Source organism: Phyllobates terribilis, unplaced genomic scaffold (genome assembly GCF_046119375.1).
Source record: "Phyllobates terribilis strain yellow unplaced genomic scaffold, ASM4611937v1 Scaffold_4__5_contigs__length_816908805, whole genome shotgun sequence".
Taxonomy (NCBI): Eukaryota; Metazoa; Chordata; class Amphibia; order Anura; family Dendrobatidae; genus Phyllobates; species Phyllobates terribilis.
Window position 1 is genome coordinate 684,892,673 of NW_027362764.1, and position 26,285 is coordinate 684,918,957.

At 47.5% G+C, this 26,285-nt stretch overlaps 1 non-coding gene and 7 pseudogenes across 1 annotated transcript; all 8 read right to left on the reverse strand.

The window, feature by feature from the left end:
- Positions 1-915: 915 nt before the first annotated feature.
- LOC141269600 (5S ribosomal RNA) lies at positions 916-1,035 on the reverse strand (annotated as a pseudogene).
- A 7,352-nt stretch (positions 1,036-8,387) lies between these two features.
- On the reverse strand, positions 8,388-8,507 carry LOC141269902 (5S ribosomal RNA; annotated as a pseudogene).
- A 605-nt stretch (positions 8,508-9,112) lies between these two features.
- On the reverse strand, positions 9,113-9,221 carry LOC141270353 (5S ribosomal RNA; annotated as a pseudogene).
- Positions 9,222-10,155: 934 nt separating this feature from the next.
- Positions 10,156-10,275, reverse strand: LOC141270187 (5S ribosomal RNA; annotated as a pseudogene).
- Positions 10,276-10,880: 605 nt separating this feature from the next.
- Positions 10,881-10,989, reverse strand: LOC141269344 (5S ribosomal RNA; annotated as a pseudogene).
- Positions 10,990-11,923: 934 nt separating this feature from the next.
- Positions 11,924-12,043, reverse strand: LOC141269333 (5S ribosomal RNA; annotated as a pseudogene).
- A 12,486-nt stretch (positions 12,044-24,529) lies between these two features.
- LOC141267062 (5S ribosomal RNA) lies at positions 24,530-24,648 on the reverse strand. The gene has a single exon (XR_012321080.1). It is a non-coding gene; the product is annotated as a 5S ribosomal RNA (ribosomal RNA).
- Positions 24,649-25,569: 921 nt separating this feature from the next.
- LOC141268359 (5S ribosomal RNA) lies at positions 25,570-25,689 on the reverse strand (annotated as a pseudogene).
- Between the last annotated feature and the right edge of the window lie 596 nt (positions 25,690-26,285).

Genomic DNA, 26,285 nt, shown 5'->3' on the forward strand with positions numbered 1-26,285 from the left:
TGCTGCTTTTCTACTTTGACGTCTGGCTGCCGGCTGCCCTTTCCAGTGCTCAGCAAGACCAGGTCCTTTTGTGCTTTCCCTTCTCTTCAATTTTTTTTCTGGCTTCCTTAAAAGGTCGTGTAGACACAACGCCCCACTCAGAGCCGCCGAGCTCACTGATCGGCTGCAGCGCTGTCGACGGAACGTCAGCTTCACGGCCAATGCCACAGGCCGGGAGCAGAGGCAAGACTCACCGGTAGACCCGGGTAGGGTGAGTAGAGCGCAGTTAGTTGCTTTCTAATAGGCTGCAGCCGGGGATTAACTTTTAATGAAAGGGAACAATCCCTTTGACTGTCTGCAGCGCGCCACACCTAGGAAGCGCACTGTCACACACAAGCCAGGATGCACACGTGCTCGCACGTGACAACACCCCCTATCTGCCCCTACAACCTCTCCGTCACCATGCGTCAGACTCTCCTGCCTGTTTTATGATTTCAGGGCCCTAGCAGGAATCACGCCCCCCCTCCCCAATTCCTTCCTTGCCTTCCTTGCACTGAGGTTATCTCTTTGTCAGCCGTCTGGCTTGGTTACACAAGCTTCTTTGCAGAGAAACATGTTACTTCTGCTGGCCCTCGCTAGGCGGCCTGCATCCAAAACCTTCCCTGGGCACCTGCTGAAAGCCTGGCCCCTTCACGGCCCCGGGTGCTTTTAACGCCATCATTTCCACATTGCGAGCTGCGGAGTCAATAATCACTCCTAGCCGTGGCAAGGAGCTCGGTGTCAGGCCTGCGTGAAGGCGGCAGGGTAGCGTACTTAGCTGCAAACTGGCTCAGAGGCCTTGGGGCTTCCATCATCTAAGTTACTTAAGGTCGGTGTCCGGCAAGGCGCCGTTCCATGCTAGCCGAGCTGGGAAGTAGGGCAAAACGTCATCAAAATGGTCTACAGCACCCAGTGTTCCCAGGATGTCTCCCATCCAAGTACTGTCCGAGCCCAGCCCTGCTTTGTTTCCAAGATCAGACGAGATCGGGCGTATCCAAGGTGGTATGGCCAGTAGACGCTGCTCGATCCATCGCCCGGCCAGCCTTTCTCAGGATCCCTTTGTGGCGAGCAATCTGGCCGTGACGGGGCGGGCTCCGAAGGGTCAATGCAAAGGCTGTGCCGTCCCTACCGGTGTGGTTTGTTTAGCAGTGATTCACCCGCCGCATCAGGTGTCTTCAAAAATGTCTCAGCGCAGGGTCTCCTGCAGGCTAAACCCTTCATCGCGGTAATGTGACAGAAAGAGCAAGCTGGACCCGTAACTTGGGGGCGGAGCGAGACGTCCAGGGGTGAATGAAGGAAGAGGGTGAGATGGTTGCCAGTGACTTTCAGCTGCTCTTCAGGGGGGAGGGTCGTGTTGCCTGCAAAGGTCTTCTGCTTGGGGTTACCGGTGGTTGCCTCCAGCCACCCGGGAGACGCTGGTCCTGGTGAAAAGGAGCCTAGTATTAAAAGTAAAGAAGCAACAATGCTGGAGGCCCACGGTGATCAGAAGGATGCTGGTATTTTGCAGAGATGAAATAGCGCAAGAGAGAAAGCAAATGAAAAAAAGAAAAGAGAATGAATGTGTGCACTTGTGAAAGGGAATGGAAAAAAGGCATAGAAGAGAGTGCCCCCTGCTGGTGGAAGGAAGGAAAAAGCAAAAGCCTACAGCACCTGGCATTCCCAGGCGGTCTCTGTTAAATGGTTAATTATGGAAATTCATTTGGAATGTTAATCGATAATCATTTTTCTGAGTTCTATGCCTCAGCCATCGTGTCTAGTTGACATGCGCTATTTGTGTGTGTATTTTTGGTACACTACCATATGTAGAACAGGTGTCCATACGACTGGCTATAAAAGCCCATGGTACAGAAAGGGGGGGCTCTCTTGCTCTGCCCACCCCACAAGACACAGAATCTTCATGCTGAGAAGCAGATGACATGTAGGCCTGGACACATGCTGGACAAAGACATGATTTACCAGCCAGGATCCAAGGAAAGATGGGTGAATCTCAACAATTAAGCTAATTATGGACAAATGGACAATTACTTTATAACTAATTATTGTATGTACCTGCTGCAATCTGATTCTTTTTAATGGACAATCCAAGAATAAATAGATACATTTTTTTATAAGAATATCGTGATACTGATACTTTGAGAAGTCCTCAGTAGAAAAAAATAATACAGGAAGAGTATTATTTTACAATGGTGAGCCAGCCAGTCCTGTTTTTTTGTTTTTTAAATTAAGTAAGTGAATTTCTTCCGTGAACAAGGGGGGAGTCCTGACGAGCTGAACAGCTGTTGTTCACGTGTCAGTAAATTCACTAGTTTGTCACGAGAAGCAGAAAGGACCTACAGACTGAGGAAAGACAGGAAGCAGAGGTACTAACAAGGAACAGAATCACACAGGAAAAGAATCAGACGAACTGAAGACAGGACGTGCTGATAAAGAGAAGCCAAGAAATCTTAAGGTAAGCAAAATATGGATATAATTTCTTCTTTTGCTAAACAAAGTAATATTAATTTCAAAGTTAATGGAGGAGATGACATAGAAGTTTTGTGGCTCAGTTTATACAAAGAATGTGAATTGCAGAATTTACAGTTAACTTCTAAATTGGTAAATAGAGACAAACAGAAATTGAGAAATATTCTACATTTGGTAGATTTTTTTCATAGTCTTGTGTTAGAGATTTCTAAGCAGGAAAATAGTGTAGAAGTGTCAGACGGTGATACTGATTCTGACTGTAATGTGGAAAATGAACAAGAAGTAAGACACGTGTCTGTAACTGAAGGTGACCTTGGGTCTGACCAAGAGACGGACATACAGAAACCTGACATGGGAGGAGACATGACTGACATACGAGACACCGACATACTAGGTGATGTGGGAGGAGACGTGAGTGACGTAGGAGGAACGGACATACAAGAGCCACTAAAAATATCAGAGAATTCTGGAATTACCCAGGCTCAACTCCAAATTAAAATGAGGAAAAATTTGCTGAAATTATACAAAATCATGCCAAAATATGATGTCAAAATCCATGCCTGTAGAAATTCAGAGACATTTGAGAGCTTCTCTGATAAGTTTGATTTATCCAATGAGGAGAGGAATCAATTATTTAAAATATGGATTCCTGTGACATTGTCCAGACGTTTACATTTAATGCCCTGTGAAAATGACTCTCCTAATGGATGGGAAAATGATTTGGACAGATTAAGATATTTGATTTATTGTGTCACAAAGGATTTTCCCAACATAGAAGATCTGCAGAAACTAAGGATTGGTAGGAACGAATGTACATATACATTCATGTCCATATTTGAACGGTTGTACAAAGCTCTCATCAAAAATGGAAAAGTACAACATATGATAACAACTTTTGTACAAAAATTCAAATTCCTAAATTCAGTTTCCCAAGTTATGGCATCACAAAAAAATTAATTATTTGAATGTGCGCAGATGCTGGATTTTGTTAGAAAACATGAGAATCGTGAAAAGAAAATAAATCAAGCTAAATTTATAAAACCAGGAAAGGTAAAATCTTACCAAAAGCCAATATCAAACTCTTCTAGACTGAGTCATCCCCATAGTGAACTCTATCAAATACGCAGAAGATTTCATATATGTTATAAGCCATATCAGCCAGTGCAAAGATCCATCTCTCCACAGAATGAGTTAATTCTCAGTCAGAACTGTGATTCTCTAAAAAGGAAAATGGCTGAAACTGATGGACAGAGACAGGTGAGACGACCAACTCACAGTGACGTCATGGAATGTGGACAGAAGAACAGGCAGTTCTCTGAGGTTTTGAAGGATAGAAAAATGTCTTTCCTAAATAGGGCGTTCCTGGAGATATTTGAGAGAGACAGAAGATTTGGTTTAGGGAGTGGCTAAGGAAAAACTGTAATTATAATGTTGTATCAAAATGTAATACAATGTCTCAATATTTATTTATAATCTTATACAGTAAAATTGTAGTTACATAGTTTCTAATAGTTCATATATATATGTATATATATATATATATATATATATATATACACTTGTCTAAGTAGAGATTGCGTATAATTGTATTTATATATACGTTTATAAAATATATATATATATATATTAATTAATAAATTAGAACTTCATATATATAAATTTAAGTAGCAATATTTTGAATTACATTAGAACCAACCAATATATGTATAAGATATTTAAATAATTCTGTTTCTGTATGAATTTGATATTTAATTTTATTTTCTTATATTTCCTTAGAGTTTTCATTCCAAAGCAGGATTTGATCAAAGAACTCTAAAATGGATTTATTTCTTTATTCACACAGGAAGTGAAAAAATTGCATGATTTTATGTGTATAACATTTTAAAATAATAACAATATATCTAGTTGAACTATAATATATATGTAATACTTATTAATTCTTTTGTGTTGCTAATATTTTCTGTGCATGAAGTGTTCGTGCAAATTAAAGTAGCTTTACAGCATGACGTGTGACAGCTGCGGCCTTTGAACTTTGAGCTAATAGTATAGGATCCCATTCATTCTATTTTCAACTGATGTAACTTAAGACCGGGCAGCCAGTGAAAAAAGAATCTAAGACAAGAGTTTTTTCAAGTGTCTGAAATTCCAGTGACTTACTCCCATATTATATAATATGTACTTGGGGAATATTCAAAGAAATATAAAGATATTCAATTGATATGGCAATGCGCATTAATAAATTGGGATACAACAATTTTGGGTTAAATATATATATATATATATCTAAAACTTCATATGTGGAATGTTTGAGTTGAACAGATCTGTGAATGTCAGAGTGAAGGTGACAGATGAGTAAATCAGCAGCTGCTAAGTGTGATTGATGTGACAGAGGCCTCGTATGTTTGTATGTTTGAAAAAAAAAAATGTTTCTTTATGTGAAGGTACAAAAATATATTTAATTCTGAGGAAATTATAATACATAATTAGGTATTATCTACATATGTATATTTCTATATTTTTTTAATAATTATTATTTCTTGATTTAACTAATAGTGGATAAGGGCAACCACACATCAAAATGGTTTACAAAGCAAATTTATATTTAGAATAATTTTCCACATGATAATATTCTTGAATAACTATAATATTATTTTTAATGGTTACCTAAATAGGTACACACCTCTCTTTAGTCAAATCTATGCTACTCATCGATATGAAATTTATGCACAATATTTCTAGAAGAATAATTATTTTTAATTTGGTTCTGATATATACATAAATTTTATAAAATAATATTTTTGGTATTAAGGGGGAAAATGTGTTTTTGATCCTGATTACATAATCACTTTTGATCAATACTTATTTTCCACACATTTTAATAAAGAAGAAATAATAATAAGGTACTATGGTATAATTAAGAAGGGTATTACATGCAAAGTTGCATAATTTAATATTTTTTGGTGGTACAAGGTTATGACAAATATGAAATCATCCAGATAATGGAGATATAAGGGTATTTTTTATGGAGAATATAATTACTCTGCATTTGTCATTAAAATTTAAAGGCCTTATTTTTATTTTTATTCTTATTTTTACTCTTAATTTTATTTTTCATTTTTAAAATTTTATTCTTACTTTATACTTCTTATTTTTCTATTTTTTCATTTTTTAATTCTCATTTGATTTTATTTCAGTTCAATATCTCAATTGAGAAAACACATTAATATTTAATAAAGTAATGTCTAATACAAGAGTATTGCTTCATTAAATATATATTGCTAAGGAAAAAAATGTTTACATTTTCTGAGTAAACACAACAATTCATTCATTCATTTATTCATTCATTCATTCATTCATACATTCATATATTTATTCATTTTGGTTCAGGAGTATACATTCTTTGATATTATTGGTTTAATAAAGATATAAAAACTTGTTTTTTCAAAATACACTGACACCTATGGGTTGGAAAAGGTAATTACACCTATGACATAAAAATGTTCTATCATATGGAGAACTTGATTGATAATGAATTATTATCTATTATTGTTTATTATTCCAAACATAATTTATTTTAATATTTTGATAATAATTAGATGGATATTACTGATTGCTATGGTACGCTGTGATATTATAGGTTAGGAAAAACTGCCAGATTTGGTATCAGATTAGGGAATGAAGACTTCAATCAAGACATCGCAATTATGAATTCTATCTTAATAAAGACTTTTAATTTTTATAAATCAAAGAGATTCTCAAAAGTTACAAGAAGAAGCAACTGATATCCGGACGTCTCAGAAGGTAACAGGTGTGAATGCTGAGTGTTATAATAGACTGTGTCCATTACATACAATACAATTCACACCACTGATCACCAGGACGGCAGAGGACGATGATCCTATATGTACTGTGTTGTGTTCAAGTTTCATCACGTTCCAGTGGTTTCTTATCACCTTCAATGCTTCAATGAAAGCTGGTGAACAGGTAATACCTGGCATATGTGTCCTGTATATAAAGGACTGAGTACTGGTTATGGTGCTATATAAAGCAGGAAAGTGTCAAGTTAACCCTTGCTTTACTGACCAAAGACGTCACATCTGTTCCAAAAGTGACACGAGACCAGTGCGGATACACGGAAGATTCCAAAGACGATCCAACGTAAGTCCAGGTGACACTGCACAGATATTAAAGCTACATTTCATCCATGGACTTTGTTTTCTTATCATCTGACACACATGATCTTTCTAATAAAGAGTACAGTTTATGGACTGAACAATAATGAACACAATTATGGACTGTACAATATCTACATGCTGTAATTTATTTCAAAGGAGTTTTCATCTAAAGACTGTGTTATAAAAGAACCAAGAAGAAGACGAGACGACGACCCGATGACATCAGATGATGACGATTGAACCCGCGATTGCTTCAATTTCGATATAGGGAAGTATAATTCTACATATTAAATGAATATTAGTCACGGCTTACCATAACATGAATTCACATCATTATATAACAATAATCCGATATTGATACTATTATTACTATTATTATTATTATGGAAATTTAATGATATTGCCAAGGAAGAAGGAAAGAAAAAATGATTGATGAATGTATCTTCTTTTGAGAAATTTCAGTTAAAGTCCTTTTATTCTCAAAAAGGGGGAAATGTAAAATGGTTAATTATGGAAATTCATTTGGAATGTTAATCGATAATCATTTTTCTGAGTTCTATGCCTCAGCCATCGTGTCTAGTTGACATGCGCTATTTGTGTGTGTATTTTTGGTTCACTACCATATGTAGAACAGGTGTCCATACGACTGGCTATAAAAGCCCATGGTACAGAAAGGGGGGGGCTCTCTTGCTCTGCCCACCCCACAAGACACAGAATCTTCATGCTGAGAAGCAGATGACATGTAGGCCTGGACACATGCTGGACAAAAACATGATTTACCAGCCAGGATCCAAGGAAAGATGACAAGCCTCTCACTTGCTGCTTTTCTACTTTGATGTCTGGCTGCCGGCTGCCCTTTCCAGTGCTCAGCAAGACCAGGTCCTTTTGTGCTTTCCCTTCTCTTCAATTTTTTTGCTGGCTTCCTTAAAAGGTCTTGTAGACACAACGCCCCACTCTGAGCCGCTGAGCTCACTGATCGGCTGCAGCGCTGTCGACGGAACGTCGGCTTCACGGCCAATGCCACAGGCCGGGAGCAGAGGCGAGACTCACCGGTAGACCCGGGTAGGGTGAGTAGAGCGCGGTTAGTTGCTTTCTAATAGCCTGCAGCCGGGGATTAACTTTTAATGAAAGGGAACAATCCCTTTGACTGTCTGCAGCGCGCCACACCTAGGAAGCGCACTCTCACACACAAGCCAGCATGCACACGTGCTCGCACGTGGCAACACCCCCTATCTGCCCCTACAACCTCTCCGTCAACATGCGGCAGACTCTCCTGCCTGTTTTATGATTTCAGGGCCCTAGCAGGAATCACCCCCCCCTCCCCAATTCCTTCCGCACCTTCCTTGCACTGAGGTTAGCTCTTTGTCAGCCGTCTGGCTTGGTTACACAAGCTTCTTTGCAGAGAAACATGTTACTTCTGCTGGCCCTCGCTAGGCGGCCGACATCCAAAACCTTCCCTGGGCACCTGCTGAAAGCCTGGCCCCTTCACGGCCCCGGGTGCTTTTAACGCCATCATTTCCACACGGCGAACTGCGGAGTCAATAAGCACTCCTAGCCGTGGCAAGGAGCTCGGTGTCAGGCCTGCGTGAAGGCGGCGGGGTAGCGTACTTAGCTGCCAACTGGCTCAGAGGCCTTGGGGCTTCCATCATCTAAGTTACTTAAGGTCGGTGTCCGGCAAGGCGCCGTTCCATGCTAGCCGAGCTGGGCAGTAGGGCAAAACGTCATCAAAATGGTCTACAGCACCTGGTGTTCCCAGGAGGTCTCCCATCCAAGTACTGTCTGAGCTCAGCCCTGCTTTGCTTTCGAGATCAGACAAGATCGGGCATATACAAGGTGGTATGGCCAGCAGACACTGCTCGATCCATCGCCCGGCTAGCCTTTCTCAGGATCGCTTGGTGGCGAGCAATCTGGCCGTGACGGGGCGGGCTCCGAAGGGTCCATGCAAAGGCTGTGCCGTCCCTACAGGTGTGGTTTGTTAAGCAGTGATTCACCCGCCGCATCAGGTGTCTTCAAAAATGTCTCGGCGCAGGGTCTCCTGCAGGCTAAACCCTTCATCGCGGTAATGTGACAGAAAGAGCAAGCTGGACCCGTAACTTGGGGGGGGAGCGAGACGTCCAGGGGTGAATGAAGGAAGAGGGTGAGATGGTTGCCAGTGACTTTGAGCTGCTCTTCAGGGGGGAGGGTCGTGTTGCCTGCAAAGGTCTTCTGCTTGGGGTTACCTGTGGTTGCCTCCAGCCACGCGGGAGACGCTGGTCCTAGTATTAAAAGCAAAGAAGCAACAATGCTGGAGGCCCACGGTGATCAGAAGGATGCTGGTATTTTGCAGAGATGAAATAGCGCAAGAGAGAAAGCAAATGAAAAAAGAAAAGAGAATGAATGTGTGCACTTGTGAAAGGGAATGGAAAAAAGCCATAGAAGAGAGTGCCCCCTGCTGGTGGAAAGAAGGAAAAAGCAAAAGCCTAGAGCACCTGGTATTCCCAGGCGGTCTCCTATCCAAGTACTAACCAGGCCCAACCCTGCTTAGCTTTCGAGATCAGGCGTGTTCAGTTTGGTGTGGCCGTAGACAGAGACAAGCCTCTCACTTGCTGTTTTTCTACTTTGACGTCTGGCTGCCGGCTGCTCTTTCCAGTGCTCAGCAAGACCAGGTCCTTTTGTGCTTTCCCTTCTCTTCAATTTTTTTGCTGGCTTCCTTAAAAGGTCTTGTAGACACAATGCCCCACTCTGAGCCGCTGAGCTCACTGATCGGCTGCAGCGCTGTCGACGGAACGTCAGATTCACGGCCAATGCCACAGGCCGGGAGCAGAGGCGAGACTCACCGGTAGACCCGGGTAGGGTGAGTAGAGCGCTGTTAGTTGCTTTCTAATAGCCTGCAGCCGGGGATTAACTTTTAATGAAAGGGAACAATCCCTTTGACTGTCTGCAGCGCGCCACACCTAGGAAGCGCACTCTCACACACAAGCCAGCATGCACACGTGCTCGCACGTGACAACACCCCCTATCTGCCTCTACAACCTCTCCGTCACCATGCGTCAGACTCTCCTGCCTGTTTTATGATTTCAGGGCCCTAGCAGGAATCACCCCCCCACTCCCAAATTCCTTCCGCACCTTCCTTGCACTGAGGATAGCTCTTTGTCAGCCGTCTGGCTTGGTTACGCAAGCTTCTTTGCAGAGAAACATGTTACTTCTGCTGGCCCTCGCTAGGCGGCCGGCATCCAAAACCTTCCCTGGGCACCTGCTGAAAGCCTGGCCCCTTCACGGCCCCGGGTGCTTTTAACGCCATCATTTCCACACGGCGAGCTGTGGAGACAATAAACACTCCTAGCCGTGACAAGGAGCTCGGTGTCAGACCAACGTGAAGGGCGGCGGGGTAGCGTACTTAGCTGCCAACTGGCTCAGAGGCCTTTGGGCTTCCATCATCTAAGTTACTTATGGTCGGTGTCCGGCAAGGCGCCGTTCCATGCTAGCCGAGCTGGTCAGTAGGGCAAAACGTCATCAAAATGGTCTACAGCACCCGGTGTTCCCAGAAGGTCTCCAATTCAAGTACTGTCCAAGCCCAGCCCTGCTTTGCTTCCAAGATCAGACGAGATCGTGCGTATCCAAGGTGATAAGACCAGTAGACGCTGCTTGATCTATCGCCCGGCCAGCCTTTCTCAGGATCGCTTGGTGGCGAGCAATCTGGCCGTGACGTGGCGGGCTCCGAAGGGTCCATGCAAAGGCTTTGCCGTCCCTACAGGTGTGGTTTGTTTAGCAGTGATTCACCCGCCGCATCAGGTGTCTTCAAAAATGTCTCGGCGCAGGGTCTCCTGCAGGCTAAACCCTTCATCGCGGTAATGTGACAGAAAGAGCAAGCTGGACCCGTAACTTGGGGGCGGAGCGAGACGTCCAGGGGTGAATGAAGGAAGAGGGTGAGATGGTTGCCAGTGACTTTGAGCTGCTCTTCAGGGGGGAGGGTCGTGTTGCCTGCAAAGGTCTTCTGCTTGGGTTTACCTGTGGTTGCCTCCAGCCACGCGGGAGACGCTGGTCCTAGTATTAAAAGTAAAGAAGCAACAATGCTGGAGGCCCACGGTGATCAGAAGGATGCTGGTATTTTGCAGAGATGAAATAGCGCAAGAGAGAAAGCAAATGAAAAAAGAAAAGAGAATGAATGTGTGCACTTGTGAAAGGGAATGGAAAAAAGCCATAGAAGAGAGTACCCCCTGCTGGTGGAAAGAAGGAAAAAGCAAAAGCCTACAGCACCTGGTATTCCCAGGCGGTCTCCTATCCAAGTACTAACCAGGCCCAACCCTGCTTAGCTTCCGAGATCAGGCGTGTTCAGTATGGTGTGGCCGTAGACAGAGACAAGCCTCTCACTTGCTGCTTTTCTACTTTGACGTCTGGCTGCCGGCTGCCCTTTCCAGTGCTCAGCAAGACCAGGTCCTTTTGTGCTTTCCCTTCTCTTCAATTTTTTTGCTGGCTTCCTTAAAAGGTCTTGTAGACACAACGCCCCACTCAGAGCCGCTGAGCTCACTGATTGGCTGCAGCGCTGTCGACGGAACGTCAGCTTCACGGCCAATGCCACAGGCCGGGAGCAGAGGCGAGACTCACCGGTAGACCCGGGTAGGGTGAGTAGAGCGCGGTTAGTTGCTTTCTAATAGCCTGCAGCCGGGGATTAACTTTTAATGAAAGGGAACAATCTCTTTGACTGTATGCAGCGCGCCACACCTAGGAAGCGCACTCTCACACACAAGCCAGCATGCACACGTGCTCGCACGTGACAACACCCCCTATCTGCCCCTACAACCTCTCCGTCACCATGCGTCAGACTCTCCTGCCTGTTTTATGATTTCAGGGCCCTATCAGGAATCACCCCCCCCCCTCCCCAATTCCTTCCGCACCTTCCTTGCACTGAGGTTAGCTCTTTGTCAGCCGTCTGGCTTGGTTACACAAGCTTCTTTGCAGAGATACATGTTACTTCTGCTGGCCCTCGCTAGGCGGCCGGCATCCAAAACCTTCCCTGGGCACCTGCTGAAAGCCTGGCCCCTTCACGGCCCCGGGTGCTTTTAATGCCATCATTTCCACACGGCGAGCTGCGGAGTCAATAAGCACTCCTAGCCGTGACAAGGAGCTCGGTGTCAGGCCTGCATGAAGGCGGCGGGGTAGCGTACTTAGCTGCCAACTGGCTCAGAGGCCTTGGGGCTTCCATCATCTAAGTTACTTAAGGTCGGTGTACGGCAAGGCGCCGTTCCATGCTAGCCGAGCTGGGCAGTAGGGCAAAACGTTATCAAAATGGTCTACGGCACCCGGTGTTCCCAGGAGGTCTCCCATCCAAGTACTGTCTGAGCCCAGCCCTGCTTTGCTTCCGAGATCAGACGAGAATGGGCGTATCCAAGGTGGTATTGCCAGTAGACGCTGCTTGATCCATCGCCCGGCCAGCCTTTCTCAGGATCGCTTGGTGGCGAGTGTAACATACCTGGCGGCGTCCTTGCATAGTGGTCCATCTCCCACTGTGCAAGAGCGCGCACTTGATCTCCTGTCCAGAATGTCTCTCTGGCTTCCCTCCATGCTGTCTGTTTGTGTCTGTTTCTGCTGCTTAAGGGCGGCGCCCGATCATTCCTGCTTTTTTTACCTGTTGTGGGTCACACCCCTTGTGCGTCCTCAGCCTATTGCTGTCTGTCACCTGGTATATAGCTCAGCTGCTCCCATCTATCCCTGCCTAAGCATAGTGTTTCATTCAGTGTGTGCTTGCACTCTGAAGGTGCCAGGTCCCGTTCTTTGTCTCCTGCCTTGCGGTATCAGTTCCCGTGTCTGAACTGAGTCCTGTCTATGTCTCCTGCCTTGTGGTATCAGTTTCCGTGTCTGAACTGAGTCCTGTCTTTGTCTCCTGCCTTGCGGTATCAGTTCCCGTGTCTGAACTGAGTCCTGTCTATGTCTCCTGCCTTGCGGTATCAGTTCCCGTGTCTGAACTGAGTCCTGTCTGTGTACTCTTGCCTGCTGCCTCTCCTGGAGGCTGTATTTCCAGTCCTGTCTGAACACGCTCCTAGCCTGTTCCTCCCGCCTTCTAGGGGCCGATTACCTAGACCCGCTCCTGTATCTTGTCTGTCCTGTCTGAACACGCTCCTTGCCTGTTCGTCCCGCCTCTCTGGGGGCCGTATTCCCAGACCCGCTCCTGTATCCCGCTGCAGTGTCGGTCTCCTCCGTACACTCAGTTCCAGTCTGAACTCTCTCCTATCCTTTACCTGTTTTGCCTCTATGTCCATTCCCTTCCTTTTTCTGCAGAGTCTGAACTCGTACCTAACTCCTGCTTGTTGTCTCTGTACTCCCGTTTGTGAGTTTGTGGTCCACTCGCTACTTCACTGCTAGTACCCTGTGGGTATCTGGCTCTGCCTTTCTCTTCCTGTCTGTTCCGTGTGAACAGAGCCCTGTCCCCCCTGCTCTTCTTTGTTTGCCGCTCTGCGGTTTCCGCTCTGCTCCTGCCTTGTTTACCGCTCTGCGGTTTCCGCTCTGCTCCTTCCTTGTTTACCGCTCTGCGGTTTCCGCTCTGCTCCTGCCTTTTTTACCGCTCTGCGGTTTCAGCTCTGCTCCTGCTTAGCTTGCCTCTCTTGCGGTTTCTGCCCTGCTCTTGCCTTGCTTGCCGCTCCTGCGGTTTCTGCTCTGCTCCTGCCTTGTTTGCCGCTCTGCGGTTTCTGCTCTGCTCCTGCCTTGTTTGCCGCTCTGCGGTTTCCGCTCTGCTCCTGCCTACTTAGCCGCTCTGCGGTTTCCGCTCTGCTCCTGCCTTGTTTACCGCTCTGCGGTTTCCGCTCTGCTCCTGCCTTGTTTACCGCTCTGCGGTTTCCGCTCTGCTCCTGCCTTGTTTACCGCTCTGCGGTTTCCGCTCTGCTCCTGCTTAGCTTGCCGCTCTTGCGGTTTCCACTCTGCTCTTGCCTTGCTTGCCACTAGTGTTGAGCCACCCCCGTAGTGTTCGAGTTCGGTTCGGTTCGTCGAACACCCGTGTGTTCGCCGAACTGTTCGTCGAACTGTTCGTCGAACACCTTCGAACACCGTTAAAACCAATGGCAGGCAAACAAAAACACATAGAAACACATAGAAAACACCTTCAAAGGTGTCCAAAAGCTGACAAACTGCTCAGAAGACACAACTAACACATGGAAAAGTGACAAGTACATATAGTCATGCGAAAAGAAAAGAGGTGGAGGAGTAAAAGGAGGGGGAGACACAGATATAGGCATGTCATGCCCTTCTAAAATCCAAAAAGTGAGAAGCCGAGACGGCCAGTCCGCTCCTGCCCGTGCCACCTCCGTGTCGCCGGGTTTGTGCCAGAGCCGCGGTGAACCCTGACGGCCAGCCCCCCTCTCCCAATACTGGTGCCTGTCCGCTGGTGGGTCGAGAGAGGCCCCTGTGGTGGAGGCAGCTCTAAGCTTTTTAATTTAAATTGTCCCTCTAATTTGAATGAATACACTTTAAATCCATTTACAAGGATCTATTGGAGGGCAAGTCTCATGCCAGCAGCCGCGTAATTCCAGCTCCAGTAGCGTCCACTAAAGCTGCTGCAGTTAAAAAGCTTTTATAAGGATCGAGCTCGGCTGTCCACCGCAAGGCATCCTAGTGCCAGTCCCAGCCCCTATGCCTTGGGGTGCCTCCTGATGCTCTTCACTGAGTATCCCGTGGTCCCGAAGCATTTCCTTTGAAAAAATTAAGTGTCCAAACTACAGGTGGTGTAGCTTGCTTAACAGCCGGGATAATCCGCTGACTAGCAGACACTGCTACTAGGCACAAAGTATTTCCTGGGCTAGATGCAGTTAAAAATTTGTAAGTAGATACTCTCGTTGGATGCTGAGAAAGCATTCCATAGAGTCTCCTGGCACGCCATATATGATTCTCTTAAAAAGCTTGGGGTAGGGGTCTAGAGGACCCTTTTATAGCCAAAATCACGGCCCTGTATCACAATACGTCACCTAGGCTGAAGATAAATGGAACTGTAGCACCGAGGGCTCGGTTGCTACAGACGTATTGCACCTCACCCAGAGGTGTGATATCTCACTCTCAGATAAGGATGGAGTGTGGATCAGGACCCGACACCTGCATGCATTACACCACATTGCCGTGGGGCAGGGCGACCAATATGCCCCTGAGATGGGCACGACAGTCCCTGTCCCTGGCTGGAGTGGGGGGAGGGAACACTGAGGAAGGGGAACCCTGCAGTGCAGGAGCAGGGAGGAAGCAGTTCCTGGGTGCATTGAGAAGGGAGTATAAAAGGTGGGCACCATCTTAGTTCAGTGCAGAGAAGTCTGAGCAGAAGTGGCAGGGAGCAGGGGCTCTGCATGAGCTCTGCTCCGGAGGCGGGCCTAGTAACAGAGGCCCAGGCCTGCAAGAGGGAGAAGGAAGGAAGAGGAGCGGAGAAGGCTCCAGGAACGAGGAATGAAGGGATCCCAGGGGTGCGGACGGGCGAGTCGCCACCGCACGCCCGAATCCACCTGCGTGGAGGGGTCAGGCCAAAGGGGGAGACCGGTCCCCGAACTAGTGGAGGCAGGAAACGACCCTCAGCTAGAAACCGGAGGCTCTGACATTTTATGTGGCGCAGCCCCTTGTTCCACCCGCTAGGAAGGCACCACATAGGGTCAGGGAAACTGGCGCCAAGTTTACCAAGAGGAGGCCCGAGGCAGCCGGACAGAAGTGTTGGTAAGAAAGGCCAGACAAAGGACACACAAAGGGGGTCCTGTGAAGCGCTCCAAAGTTATCTGGGAGTTGTCTGAGCCCCTCACCTGGTGAGCACAGTACGACGTGGGCAGCCGTTACCTGCAGACGTGGTCTGGATAATAAGAACTGTGAGTAAAGGCCCTGAACTGCATCACTGAGTCCGTGTCGTTACTGCTGCTGCCCTGCACTATCACCCCCATCCTCCGCATACACTGCCCTGAGGCTATACTCCTCCCGTGGGGAGTTATGCTACGCTCTGCTGCACCCACAACACCAGCCTTAGCGGTCTGCCCTGTAGCGGCGGTTCACTCTGACCGCAATCCACGGGTGGCGTAGTCGGACATTTAAACATCAAAACCACATAAATAGTTCCGCCACTGGTTTGACCGCCCTGAGCCACGGAACCGGATCGCCGCCACGAAGACTACAACCACCAGCATCCACCAAAAAGGGTCCGGCTCCGGGTGTCCCAAGGCCCAGGGGGTGCGTCAGAACATTTTCATCACCTTTCACTATCACCAATGGGACAAGGCAGGGATGTCCTCTGTCCCCTCTCTTATACATCCTAGTGACGGAGCACCTGCTCTCATCAATTCGCCATAACCCCAATATTAGGTGGATTGAGGTGGGAGGCACAGAGTACAAGTGCTCTCTATTTGCTGATGATGTCCTAGTATATATCACTCAATCACATATATCCATCCCTGCTGTTATGGCTGAAATAGATCACTTTGTTACATGGTAAAATTTTAAAATCAATGCAGCGAAGTCTGAGGCCCTCGATGTCTCCCTCCCTAAATCCATATAGGATTCCATCCAGTCCAACTTTCCCTTTGCCTGGCCCTCACAGGGTATCAAATACTTAGGAATTCCTATTCATAGAGACCTCTCCCATCTATGTTATCTTAATTTTGGGCCCTTTATTGAACAATTCCATACAGACCACGGTTGGCAAGTTAGAACTGTAAGATTCACTACGTGAACCACTGGTGTTTTGTGGAAAAGCACATGTACACCGCGTTCCAAATTATTATGCAAAAAGTGTTTAGGAGTGATAAGGGAAGAATTTGTTTGTTTGTCAGTTAAACTCAGTGATGGTGATGTGTGTCAGGGCTCTTTATATCACTGTAAGCAATTGCAGACACCTGTGCTAATTAGTTTGGCAGGTGTGTCCAATGAAAGGCAAGACTACTTAAGAAGGCTCTCTCACATTATTAAGCAGCCTACATTTTCTGCCAAAATGGGAAAGAAAAAGGATGTGTCGGCTGCTGAGAAGCAACAAATTGTGGAGTGTTTAGGTCAAGGCATGACTACAATCAACATTGTGCGATGATCAGGATGAAGTGTCTTGGCAATCAAGAAGTATGTAGCTGATTCACAGTACACACGTGTGCGTGCTGATAAGGGCAAATTGAGGACTCTTTCCTACAGGCAATTACGTCAGGTTGAAAGAGCAGCGGCAAAAAAGCCTTGTCATAGCAGCAGACAAGTTTTTGAAGCTGCTTGTGCCTCCAACGTCCCCCGAACAACAAGATGCAGGGTCCTTCAGAGGTTTGCAGCTGTGCATACGCCATCCTGTCGACCTCCTCTATCCACTTCACACAAGCAGAAACGGCTCCAGTGGGCCAAACATTACATGAAGACTGATTTCAAAACTGTTTTGTTCACGGATGAGTGCCGTGCAGCGCTCGATGGTCCAGATGAATGGAGTGGAGGATGGCTGGTTGATGGACACCCCACGCAAACACGGCTACAGCGCCAACAAGGAGGAGGTGGAGTAATGTTTTGGGCTGGAATCATGGGGAGAGAGATTGTCGGCCCCTTTAGGATCCCTGAAGGCGCTAAAGATGAACTCCATAATGTATGTGGATTTTCTCAAACAGCACTTCCTGCCATGGTTCAAGAAGAAGAACCGTGTATTTCACAGCAAGATCATTTTTCTGCATGATAATGCACCATCTCATGCTGCACATAAAACATCTGCATCTCTGGCTGATATGGGCATAAAAGGGGACAAACTTATGGTGTGACCCCCATGCTCCCCTGACCTCTACCCCATTCAGAACCTTTGGAGCATCATTAAAAGGAGTGTCTATGATGGCGGGAGGCAGTTCACATCTAAGCAACAGCTCTGGGAGGGTATTCTGTCCTCATGCAAAACAATTGAAGCAGAAACCATCCAAAACCTGACAAATTCAATGGACGAGAGAGTTCAGAAGCTCCTTTCGAACAAGGGGTCCTATGTGAAAATGTAACATCACCTAGAATAAAGTTTTGAGTTGAAAACTGTTTGATTTCAGTTTCTAACAACCTGCTAATGCTTATAATTTCAAAAATGACCATTTTTTTGGTCTTTATTAAAATGAAAAGGTTGATCGAAAAGTTTGGGGGATCTAAGAGTGTGGCAACCCAGTAGTCATGATTACTTCGAATTCTGACAATATGAGGGTCATGCTGCAGGTAGTGCAGCAAGAAGGCACTTATGTGTCTTGCACATCTCGGAGCCCCAAAATTATTTTCCGGGCCAGATGCAGCTAAAAATTATTTTTAATTTTAAATCTGGTGAAGCTTATTATAGATGGCCTAATAGGATCAGTGCTGCACACTGCTACAAAGCCCAAATTATTTTCCAGTCAAGATACAGATAAACATGATTAGTAATTTGAAAGCTTAAAATGGTTGGTAGGGTGATTTTAACCAATCATCAAGCTTTTACTCTCCCCAGGATGACACAGGGGTAGAAAAGTCGTTTCGGATCCATGATTTGTTCATCTTTATGAACGTGAGTCTGTCTACATTATCAGTGGAGAGCCGCGTGCGCTTATCTGTCAGCACACCACCAGCAGCGCTGAACACACATTCAGACAGAACGCTGGCTGCGGGGCATGACAAGATCTCCAAGGCGTAAGTGGCTAGCTCCGGCCATTTATCCAGATTGGAAGCCCAAAAAGAGCAAGGGTCCAGTGACACAGTCGTGGCTTCAATGTTTACTTGGAGATACTCCTGTACCATCGTCTCTAGGCATTGACTATGTGTCAGACTTCTTGTCTCCTGTGGCCTTGCAAAGGATGGGCTAAAAAAGTGGTGAAATGATTCCGCAAAATGGATGTTACCAGCAGATACTGTGGTTCTGTTACGGTTTGAGTGCTGAACACTTGACGGTCCCACGGTTGGCAAGTTGGAACTGTGAGATTCACTACGTGCACCACTGGTATTTTGTGGAAAAGCACATGTAAGATTCTGCAACAGTCTCTGCTGATACTCCTGCATGCGGGCATCCCTTTCTATGGCAGGAATAATTTCTGCAAATTTACTTTTGTACCGGGGATCTAACAGTGTGGCAACCCAGTAGTCAGGATTATTTCTAATTCTCACAATTCGAGGGTCATGTTGCAGGTAGTGCAGCAAGAAGGCACTCATGTGTGTTGCGCATCCAGGAGCACCAAGTCCCTGTTGTGTTGGTGGCGAGGTAACAATCATGCTTCCTTCCTCTGTCCTCTCCCCCCAACCTCGCACAACAGAAATGTGATCAAGGTCTCCCTCATCTGATGAGTCTTCCATCAGTTCGTCCTCCACTTCTTCCTGGGCTCCTGCACCTTCCTCACTAGTTTGGCTGCTACCATGCGCCCTGGTAAAACCATCTCCCCCACCCTCACATGCCTGCCGCCTTGGTGCTGCCGACCGTCTGGACCTTGCAGATGTTAGCCCTTCCGCATACAACTCCTCCTCCTCTACTTCCTCCACCTCCTCTTGTGCCACCACCTGACTCCGAATTCTGTTTAACATGTGCTCCAGCATGTAAATCACCGGAATAGTCATGCTGATAATGGCATTGTCAGCACTAAACATCTTCGTCGCCATTTCAAAACTGTGCAGAAGGGTGCATAGGTCCCTGATCTGAGACCACTCCTCCAGCGTGATTTGCCCCACCTCTGAATCTCGTTGGCCCAGGCTATACGTCAGAACGTATTGCACCAGGGCTTGTCGGTGCTGCCACAGTCGCTGCAACATGTGCAGAGTTGAATTCCACCGGGTAGGCACATCGCATTTTAGCCGGTGAAGTGGCAGGCCCAACGACTTCTGTAGAGATGTAAGTCGCTGAGCTGCGGGATGCGAACGGCGGAAGTGAGCACACAGCGACCGTGCCCTCTGCAGAAGGCCATCTAGTCTGGGATAGTGGGCTAAAAATTGCTGGACAACCAGGTTCAACACGTGAGCCATACAAGGCACGTGTGTGACATTGCCCCGGCGAAGGGCCGCACCCAGGTTTGCAGCATTGTCGCACACGGCCTTCCCTGGTTTCAGGTCCAGTGGAGACAACCATTCATGAAATTGGTTCTCCAGAGCTGACCAGAACTCCTCAGCTGTGTGACTCACATTTCCCAGACATTTCAATGTAAAAACCGCCTGATGACGTTGAGCCCTACTGCCAGCATAGTAAGGAGGTGTGCAGGATCCCTTCTGCGCAGTTAGAAAGCTTGTGGCATGACCAGACAGGCTTTGGGTGCAGGTGGAAGACCGAGAGGAGGTTGAGGAGGCAGAAGCAGTGGAGGAACTTTGACATAAAGAGGATTGACGCACAACTCGTGGGGACGGCAAGACTTGGACAGCAGCCCCTTGTCCTGCTGTCACCATAGTTACCCAGTGCCCAGTCAGCGACATGTAACGCCCCTGTCCATGCCTACTCGTCCAAGTGTCTGTGGTGAAATGCACCCTGTCACACACAGAGTTTCTCAAAGAAGTGGTGATGTTGTGTGCGACATGCTGGTGGAGCGCAGGCACACCTTTCTTTGAGAAGTAGTGCCGACTGGGCATCTGGTACTGGGGCACTGCGACGGACATAAGGTCTCGAAAATCCTCTGTGTCCACCAGGCGGAAAGGCAGCATTTCTGTAGCCAAGAGCTTGCAGATGGTGAAATTCAACCTCTTAGCTTTCTCATGGCTAGGAGGAAATGGTCTTTTACTTGTCCACATCTGAGGGACCGAGGGCTGGCTATTGTGCTTAGACGGGGTTGATAAGGGTGTCCCCGGCAAACTGCTGGTCTGTGAGGAAGATGCAGGCGGACATGTTAGGTTGCCTTGATCCAAAGGTGGTGCTATCGATGTCGGACAGCGCTCAAGACCAGCTGGTGTTACCACCTCCAAAGAAAATGATGACCTGCCAATCACGCTGGCTGTTGCGGGTAAAGAGGTGGCAGGTCTGCGCCCCAAAACAGGTGTGACTGCTGTCCCCCCAGTCACAGAGGATGAAGAGGCCGCGGATGCACAAGATATGGCAGACGGTGGTGTGCCCGGCCGGCTAGGCCGCATTGTAGCACACTGAGCTTCCCACTGCAACTTATGCTTCATGTCCATGTGCCGGTTCATGCATGAAGTACTCAAACTATGTATTTTTTGGCCTCTACTTAGCTTTTGCTGACAAATGTTACAGATAACACGAGTTGGGTCATCTTTATCGATCTGAAAAAATGCCCAGGCTATGCAAGGCTTAGCACCCATGCGACCTGAAGAGCCACCACGACTTGTGGTGAGAGGCAGAGTTGTGTTTGAGGATGCAGTTGTTGACGTGCTTCCAGTACTACGTCTCTGTCCAGGAAGGCGCAACCTGACCTCGTCGTCACTAGCATCTTCCTCCACCTCCTCTGCTGACCTCATCTCTTGGCTGACTGTGGGTTGACAGTAAGTGGGATCTCCGACCTCATCATCATCACCCTGTGCGTTATCACACCCGTCGTCCTCAGAGCCAACCTGTTCCTGCCCTGACAAAAAACTAAAGTTGTCGCTCCAATCAGGTATTTGAGTCTTATCATCGTCTTCCTCATTGTCTCCACCAACAGGAGTTACAGTTTGGGAATGAGGGTCTACATTATGGTCAGAACCTTCTGCGTCTGGTCCTGGATCCGACTCATAAAGATTCTGGGCATCAGTGCAGATCATTTCCTCGTCTGGATTCACAGAAGCGCTGGAGTCGACCTCTGATTCCCAGGCTATAGTATGAGTAAACAGCTCTGCAGACTCAACCATCTGTTCTACCTCATACTCAGACGGGCAGCTGGAGATTTGGGAGCTGTGAGGAAGCAAGTGCGATTTGGGTGACACCTTTGAGGACTGGAGTATTTGTGATGTTGAAGTTGATGTGGAGGAGAGCCCACTTAAAGGAGCACTTGATATCCGTTGAAGCACCTGCTGTTTTTGTGCCTCATCTGGAATTTGTAGCAATTGGCGTGGCCGTAAGAAAGGGATCTTATCACATTGTCCGCTAAAAGAAGTAGACATTTTAGTTTGGCTGGAAGATGGTCTTTCTTCTGCAGATGTTACTGTTGCTTTAACACCTACCCCACGGACACAACCTTTTTTCCCCTTCCCAACACGCCTATTCCCCTTTCCACCAGCAGCAGGCCTTTTTCCACTCATTTTGGTGGTTAACTAATTCACAACTCTGGAGTTGTTTGCACAAAAAAACAATGGATGGTAACCGAGCAGAGCTGAGTGGCCAAACTGTGGTATTAGGCCAAAACTATTGGCTGGGTTAGATGCAGAAAAAAATTATTTTTAATTTGCAACCTGATGGAGGTCAGTATAGATGGACTAATAGACCAAGTCCAACACACCGCTAGAAGCCCAAATATTTTTTCAGAGCTAGATGCAGAAATTTTTTTTATTCAATTTGCAACCTGATGGAGGTCAGTATAGATGGACTAATAGACCAAGTCCCACCCACTGCTAGAAGCCCAAATATTTTTTCAGAGCTAGATGCAGAAAAAAATTATATTCAATTTGCAACCTGCTGGAGGTCAGTATAGAAGGACTAATAGAACAAGTCCCACACACTGCTAGAAGCCCAAATATTTTTTCAGAGCTAAATGAAGAAAAAAATTATTTTTAATTTGCAACCTGATGGAGGTCAGTATAGATGGACTAATAGACCAAGTCCCACACACTGCTAGAAGCCCAAATATTTTTTCAGAGCTAGATGCAGAAAAAAATTATTTTTAATTTGCAACCTGATGGAGGTCAGTATAGATGGACTAATAGACCAAGTCCCACACACCGCTAGAAGCCCAAATATTTTTTCAGAGCTAGATGCAGAAAATTTTTTTATTCAATTTGCAACCTGATGGAGGTCAGTATAGATGGACTAATAGACCAAGTCCCACACACTGCTAGAAGCCCAAATATTTTTTCAGAGCTAGATGCAGAAAAAAATTATTTTTAATTTGCAACCTGATGGAGGTCAGTATAGATGGACTAATAGACCAAGTCCCACACACTGCTAGAAGCCCAAATATTTTTTCAGAGCTAGATGCAGAAAAAAATTATTTTTAATTTGCAACCTGATGGAGGTCAGTATAGATGGACTAATAGAACAAGTCCCACACGCTGCTAGAAGCCCAAAAGTCGTAGGAAATGCTGTAACCTAGTCCTTAAAAGGACTGCAATCACAACTATTCCCTACTCCCAAGCTATCTGTATATTTGTGCGAAAATTGGCTTGAAATTAACAAGGTATAGCGCACACAGCAACAGCGGTGCCGTCTAACACGCAGCTGCAGCAGTGAGAAAATGGTGGCGACGGGGAAAATGGCTTGGTCTTATAGGGCAAGGACATGTGACATACACTGCCAATCACACATGCCCTTGCTTGTGTGAAAAAAAGCACTTCGCTCCGTGTGTGCGCTGCTGATAGGCTGACAGATTGCACCTCCCCACTGCAAATGCGGGAAAGAGAAAAAAAAATGGAGATCTTCATTGTTCCTGCAGAGATCCATCCCCTGCCCCTCCCCCCGCCCCGCTGTACACTCAAACTGCGTATTAACATTAATTTTCATCATTACTGAGAAAAAATCCAGTTATGATTTTGGTGCACGAACAGTTATCGAACATAACCTCGAACAGCCGAATTTTTCTCAAATTGTTCGTGTTCGCTGACCGGCTCGAACACCGCCCAAAACAGCTCAAATTTGAGATTGGCGAACAGCTCGAGTAGAACAACGCTCATCTCTACTTGCCACTCCTGCGGTTTCTGCTCTGCATCTGCTCGCTGCTCCGGCAGTCCTGTCCTGCTCTGCTTCTGCTCGCTGCTCCGGCAGTCCCGTCCTGCTCTGCATCTGCTCGCTGCTCCGGCAGTCCTGTCCTGCTCTGCTTGCGCTCGCTGCTCAGGCAGTCCCGTCCTGCTCTGCTCTTGCCCACCGCTTCGGGCATTCCCTCTCTGCTGTGTTTGGCTACCGCATCTGCGGTTCTGTTTCTGTGACCCAGTCTGTACTGGGTCTTGTCCTCTCTGTGCTCCAGCCCGTCCTTTCGGCCAGTACCTCCCCGCCTGCATACTCGCCTGTATCCACCCGTCTGCATACCTGCCGTGTTCGCTTATATCCACCAGTCTGTGCCAGCCTAACCTGCCTGTTCCAGTAATCCCTGTGTGGGTCAACCCCCGTGTCCGGAGTTTGACCTGGAGTAGCACCTGGTCCCTCTGCCCGGTTTCTCCTTGGTGCACTGGCGTCGTATGCCGTCGTGCCACCTTGGTCGGATCGGCCAGATACTTAGTCACGCCCCTCCAGGCACTCTCCGGTTCATGGTCCAGTGGAACCACTACTCCCGCACACGCCAGTCAGTCCGGGCGTGTGAATAAAAGCGAGCAATCTGGCCGTGACGGGGCGGGCTCCGAAGGGTCCATGCAAAGGCTGTGCCATCCCTACAGGTGTGGTTTTTTAGCAGTGATTCACCCGCCGCATCAGGTGTCTTCAAAAATGTCTTAGTGCTGTGTCTCCTACAGGCTAAACCCTTCATCGCGGTAATGCGACAGAAAAAGCAAGCTGGACCCGTATCTTGGGGGCGGAGCGAGACGTCCAGGGGTGAATGAAGGAAGAGGGTGAGATGGTTGCCAGTGACTTTGAGCTGCTCTTCAGGGGGGAGGGTCGTGTTGCCTGCAAAGGTCTTCTGCTTGGGGTTACCGGTGGTTGCCTCCAGCCACGCGGGAGACGCTGGTCCTGGTGAAAAGGAGCCTAGTATTAAAAGTAAAGAAGCAACAATGCTGGAGGCCCACGGTGATTAGAAGGATGCTGGTATTTTGCAGAGATGAAATAGCGCAAGAGAGAAAGCAAATGAAAAAAAGTAAAGAGAATGAATGTGTGCACTTGTGAAAGGGAATGGAAAAAAGGCATAGAAGAGAGTGCCCCCTGCTGGTGGAAGGAAAGAAAAAGCAAAAGCCTACAGCACCTTGTATTCCCAGGAGGTCTCCCATCCAAGTACTAAGCAGGCCCAACCCTGCTTAGCTTCTGAGATCAGACAAGATCGGGCGTGTTCAGGGTGGTGTGGCCGTAGGCAGAGACAAGCCTCTCACTTGCTGCTTTTCTACTTTGAAGTCTGGCTGCCGGCTGCCCTTTCCAGTGCTCAGCAAGACCAGGTCCTTTTGTGCTTTCCATTCTCTTCAATTTTTTTGCTGGCTTCCTTAAAAGGTCTTGTAGACACAACGACCCACTCAGAGCCGCTGAGCTCACTGATCGGCTGCAGCGCTGTCGACGGAACGTCGGCTTCACGGCCAATCCCACAGGCCGGGAGCAGAGGCGAGACTCACCGGTAGACCCGGGTAGGGTGAGTAGAGCGCGGTTAGTTGCTTTCTAATAGCCTGCAGCCGGGGATTAACTTTTAATGAAAGGGAACAATCCCTTTGACTGTCTGCAGCGCGCCACACCTAGGAAGCGCACTCTCACACACAAGCCAGCATGCACACGTGCTCGCACGTGACAACACCCCCTATCTGCCCCTACAACCTCTCCGTCACCATGCGTCAGACTCTCCTGCCTGTTTTATGATTTCAGAGCCCTAGCAGGAATCACCCCCCCCTCCCCAATTCCTTCTGCACCTTCCTTGCACTGAGGTTAGCTCTTTGTCAGCCGTCTGGCTTGGTTACACAAGCTTCTTTGCAGAGAAACATGTTACTTGTGCTGGCCCTCGCTAGGCGGCCGGCATCGAAAACCTTCCCTGGGCACCTGCTGAAAGCCTGGCCCCTTCACGGCCCTGGGTGCTTTTAACGCCATCATTTCCATACAGCGAGCTGGGGAGTCAATAAGCACTCCTAACCGTGGCAAGGAGCTCGGTGTCAGGCCTGCGTGGTAGCGTACTTAGCTGCCAACTGGCTCAGAGGCCTTGGGGCTTCCATCGTCTAAGATACTTAAGGTCGGTGTCCGACAAGTAGCCGTTCCATGCTAGCTGAGCTGGGCAGTAGGGCAAAACGTCATCAAAATTGTCTACAGCACCCGGTGTTCCCAGGAAGTCTCCCATCCAAGTACTGTCCGAGCCCAGCCCTGCTTTGCTTCCAAGATCAGACGAGATCAGGCGTATCCAAGGTGGTATGGCCAGTAGACGCTGCTTGATCCATCGCCCGGCCAGCCTTTCTCAGGATCGCTTGGTGGCGAGCAATCTGGCCGTGACGGGGCGGGCTCCGAAGGGTCCATGCGAAGGCTGTGCCGTCCCTACAGGTGTGGTTTGTTTAGCAGTGATTCACCCGCCGCATCAGGTGTCTTCAAAAATGGATCGGCGCAGGGTCTCCTGCAGGATAAACCCTTAATCGCGGTAATGTGACAGAAAGAGCAAGCTGGACCCGTAACTTGGGGGCGGAGCGAGACGTCCAGGGTGAATGAAGGAAGAGGGTGAGATGGTTGCCAGTGACTTTGAGCTGCTCTTCAGGGGGGAGGGTCGTGTTGCCTGCAAACGTCTTCTGCTTGGGGTTACCGGTGGTTGCCTCCAGCCACGCGGGAGACGCTGGTCCTGGTGAAAAGGAGCCTAGTATTAAAAGTAAAGAAGCAACAATGCTGGAGGCCCACGGTGATCAGAAGGATGCTGGTATTTTGCAGAGATGAAATAGCGCAAGAGAGAAAGCAAATGAAAAAAAGAAAAGAGAATGAGTGTGTGCACTTGTGAAAGGGAATGGAAAAAAGGCATAGAAGAGAGTGCCCCCTGC